Source organism: Alosa alosa, chromosome 16 (assembly GCF_017589495.1).
Source record: "Alosa alosa isolate M-15738 ecotype Scorff River chromosome 16, AALO_Geno_1.1, whole genome shotgun sequence".
NCBI classification, from domain to species: domain Eukaryota; kingdom Metazoa; phylum Chordata; class Actinopteri; order Clupeiformes; family Clupeidae; genus Alosa; species Alosa alosa.
In genome coordinates this window covers 27,481,071-27,486,224 of record NC_063204.1, presented here as the reverse complement: position 1 = coordinate 27,486,224, position 5,154 = coordinate 27,481,071, and positions in this window count along the sequence as shown.

Here is a 5,154-nt window from a genome sequence, read left to right as displayed (position 1 = left end):
AAAAAGCATTTTATGAAATTGAAAAGGCTGAAAATAATGTATGATTTTGCAGTTTTGGTATGGGGTTATGGTGTTGAGTGACAGGTTTTAAAAAATGGTGTGACATGCAAAGATTTTGTGTATAAACAGTTGAAAAAAACTTTAAAGCAAACACATTTTAAAAAAAAACTTTCCACCCCTTTCTCAAAACTGTAAACACAAACTCCCATTCTCAAACTACATTCACAAAACCTTTTCTTGCAAAATCAAACAATGTCTTCAGATCATTCACAAAGCAGTCAACATGAAAACACTAATGAGCAGTCATTACACACTACATCAAAAAATGGAAAACACAGTGTTCAGGGCAGGGCATAGTTCCAGGAGAACAATATAATTGCATTTTGCATCTAAAAACTGTACTGAATTTACTGTAAATTCTATAAGGATAAAGTAGAAAAATACAGACATTTCAGTACTGTAAATGAAAATCACAATCTACAGCCTACAATGTACTCTAAATGCCTCACTGATAGTTGCTGTCCATTGTTGAACATGCACTGTCCAGCAACCTGTTTGCACTCCGAACTAGCTTCTATTGGTTGTGTCAGATCATTTGAAACAAGTGTGATCAATTTTGAGTCGTTGTGTTTAACTTACGACATCTGTGCTTTGTTTGTGTTTACTTTTTGACATTTGTGGTTACCATTATGCATTACAGTGCAAAATGTGTTTCATTGCATGAAAATGTGTTTAGAGGTTTGCAAAAAGAGTCAATGAGATTTGCAAATTGTGTTTTACGTGAAATATGTTGAGTGATCGATTCAATAAATGTGTTCAGGCAACTGAGCACCTGGTTCAGAGAATGGGGTTTAGTGTTTTAGCAACATGAAGTTTGACATCTGTGGTTTCAAACACTGAGGTTGTCAGAAACATTTCGTTTGCCTTTTCTGGCCAGGGTCTTTATGAAAATCCTCATTTATTATCATCATTGTGCATTGGTACCAAGCTTTAAAAAGCATTGTAAGAAGATTCTCTTTAGCATAAGGGCATTATTCCACTAGAGGAAACTAAATCCTGTTTGTAGCTCTGACTCAAGAGATGTGAGAGTGAATTGCTGTACTTTTTTCGAGTCCCACCTTGAAGCGTTTCCCCTATGGAAGATCAAATGCAATGCTGTGGTGAATTAAAACAAAGATGGAGCTATGTTAAAGTGAATGACACTTACATAAAGATAAAGCACAACATCAATGTGGGCTCTTCTCCTTCAAAGCACAAAATCAGGCACTGTGTCTGTGTGTGTGTGTGTGTGTGTGTGTCTGAGAATGACAGGGAAGATGGCATCTTACCTTGGCTGTGTTTTCAATCTGAGGAGCATCAGCAGCAGATCCACAACATGGCCCCACTAAACAAACAAGCACTCTGTACTCTGAGTTATGTGTCACACCCTGATATCCCTGGCTGTGTGATGATTACCATCAGCCCCCACACTATGGAGGCCAAGAGCAACACACTACTGATGCTGCCATGATGAGGGGTCCCGGATCCTTAACTCCTCCAGATTGCCGACGCAGAAGCTAATCGTGGTTTCACATCAAAACTGATGGGTGTTATAAATAGCAGCCAAAAATCAAGCACAGCAGATGCCCCATTTACACACTGACGTAGCCTACAGACTTCTCCTTGAGATGAGCGGCACAGAGAGAGAGCTCTCAGATTTGGGGGCTTGCTCTCTCACCCGGAGAAGTACTAAAGGAACAGTAAGCAATGAAGACATTCAGCAATTACTGTATCTTCTTCTCATGATCTGTTAGTGGTCCATTCTGTGTGTGCACTGAAAAAAAACTAGAGTGTAGGTTTTCCTATACGCCGTAAACTCCAGAGTGTGCCAAACACAGAGTGTGAGCCCACTCACACAATCAGAAACAAGTGGCATTATTTTGCTTGCAGAAACCTATGGAGTATGGAGGAGTCTAGTTTTTTGGGTTGTTTTGTTCAAATATGAATCGTTTTTCCCTAGTATCTCTGACACCCATTTGATAAACAATGGATTTTATTGAGTGGCGCTGACAGAAAAAGAACTGAATCACAATCTACACGGCGGCAGTGAAAGGGTCCGGCAGAGGGTTGCGGGATCATACTGAAAACAGTGGAATCTACAGTGGCTTGCAAAAGTATTTATCCCCCTTGGATATTTCCCCTTTTATTGCCCCCTTGGATATTTCCCCTTTTATCTTTGTCCATTTAATTTGGCCTTTTTTACACTAATTTACAAAAATCCCCTTTAATGTCAAAGTGAATGCAAATTTATACAAAGGAATGTAAATTAATTAAAAATATATATAATGCAAAATAAGTGACTGCATTTCAAGTCCATATTTTGCTGAATTAATTTAACTTTTACCTTTACAAGCCTTCCAGGGGCCTGTGGTCAAGAAGTATTCCCACACCATTCTTCAAATTAGGGATGGTGCGTTTTTGGCGATGTGCTGTGCTTGATGTCCGCCAAACCTAGCATCTACAGTAGTCTGATGGCCAAAACGCTCAATTTGGTCTCAACCTTCTTCCATTTTACTTTGGAGCACATTTGACATATTCCTTACATTCCTTAATGATGGATGTTCAGTGATTTGAAAATGTTTTGTATCCATCCCCTCACTTATGCTTTAACTTTTTCTCTGAGTTTGGAGTGTTATATAATACAATATTTTGGTGATATACATACATACATACACACAATATTGGGCCGTTATTTCAGCAAATGTGTAATCTGAGAAAACTAGGAGTGTCTGTTCAAAACATGCTTTTCCTGTAGAAAGCCTATAGCCCAATTAAATGCCCATGATTAGGCCCGCTTAATAGGATAGGGAAAACATCATTCCAGCTAAGCATTCAATAATGAATATTGAATATTATTTTTATTAAAACATGCTGTAAGCAGAATTTAAGTATGGCTGCATTTGACATTTTTTACAGAACAAAATAACACAGGCCTAACAGCTGTTTTTGAGGTAAGGCTGTGTTTAGTCTAATTGAATTACTTGATCATAGAGAAGACAAACACCATGTTGTGGAATGCTGCATGGTCATAAGAAATGTGCACCGGTGTGACTTTACAAAACCAGTAACCCAGTCTCTGGTTTTAAGTGAGGTCAAGCCCTGCCACTCTGTCTCTGCAACTGGTCATGCTTTTCATGTGTGGAATTCTGAAACCGTCGCCAACCGTGGGATGGCATGTTGTTGCGAGATCCGTGGAATAATTGTATGCAAGCAACCCGCATCCAGAGGCAGTCTTTATGTTGTTGATTGCTGAGGTCAGACATGATAAATCATCCAAACATCTTAGCCTGCTCCAAATAGCAATCGTTTGACTACCGGTGTGCACTGCTTCAGTGCTGCGCTGTGCGAGAGGGGGAGTGGCTTCAGCGGGTAGAGTGGTAAAAACCAATGTGTTGTTGCATTTCTTATCCAAACAACATCATACTTGGCACTGCACTCAGTTGTGCCCGTAGCAAGACGCCTGCCAAGTTTGAAATCAGTCGGACGACGGTTCGAGTGTTTTGCAAATAACACACACAAACACACAGACGTTCCTGTCATTAATAGATTGATGGGGACTTTATTATACATTTCTGATAAACAATAACTTAGCAATAGCAATGAATAATAATAATAATAATAATAATAATAATAATAATAATAAAGCTAATTGTATATTTCATGCAAAAATAATTAAAACTAAATAACTATGTTATTGGAAGTAATTGACCAAGCCATACAGTGTTCCAGCCAATCAACAACATTGTCTATACAGCATAGAGGGGAACTGTGTGTGTGTGTCTGTCATCTGTTGAACAACCTCTCGCAAGAACAGCACCTTTATCGTAACAGGAAATTCTAAATGATCTCTTTAGAATAATGACATTTTAAAAATACTAACCCCTTTGTTCAGCTGGAGGTGAATAGTGAAGTAACTATATGTGAAATTGCCATAACTGTTCCTCTCACAGAGCTTGTCAGTCAACCTGGTAAGCCTAACAAAGGAGCTGTTTTTTATGCTTCCTGTATAGCGAGGCAGGGCCCCGATAGGATTTCACATGAAATGCATGGGACAAGGTCCTGCCTGTCGGATGTTCACAAGTGAAACACAATACTTCCCAGTCCTGTTGACTGTCATGAGGAGCTCCCTCTTGCGTGGTGACTCATCAGCAGCTGGTAAGGCGACGTCCAAACATGCCGCTCTGGGTCCCATAAAGAAAGCCCTATGAATGGACATGCTCTGCTCCGAGTCCCCTTGTGTCTCTGATCACTGCTTTCACAAAAGGCTTTCATCTTGAGAGTGTGCATGTGTGCGTGTGTGTGTATGTGTGTGAGTGAGAGAGAGAGAGAGAGAGAGAGACTTTGTGTGTGCATTTATGTTTGTGTGTGTGTGTGTCTCCGTGTGTGTGTCTCTGTGTGTGTGTGCGCGTGTCTCTCTGTCTGTGTCTGTGTCTGTGTCAGTGTGTGTGTGTGTGTGTGTCAGTGTGTGTGTGTGTGTCTGTGTGTGTGTGTGTGTCTCTGTGTGTGTGTGTGTGTCTGTCTCTGTGTGTGTGTCTGTGTGTGTGTGTCTCTGTGTGTGGGTGTGTCTCTCTCTCTCTCTCTCTCTCTCTCATTCTCTCTTTGTGTGTGTGTGTGTGTGTGTGTGTATTTAGCATGAAGTAATTACAGCCTCCACAGAGATACGCTGTGACAAGCGTGTGCGTAGGCGCAAGACGCTGGTTATGAGGCATGGGGACACCGCAAGACGCTGGTTATGAGGCATGGGGACACCGCAAGACGCCGGCTGTCATCAGAGGGGGCACTCAGAGTTCATAGGAGATAGGAGGGGCCCATCACAGCTGAACTCCGAGGGCCCCTTCTGATGCCAGCCAGCGTCTTGCGGTGTCACCATGCCTCATAACACCTCCAATGGCCCGTCTGTCTGCCTCCTACCTCCTGCCCACTCTCATTAGGTTCCTCCATCATGGGCAGCAGAGCATGGTGCCTTCTTGCTGTCCATGCATGCCATGCTTGAATATGAGAGCAATCAATTTGCACAGATATGAAAGCCCTGTTTGTTGCCCTAGCGTGTACTATGGTGTTGCCTCCCAGATGGTGTATATAAGACTGGATAAATGCTAAGTGGGTCAATCTGAC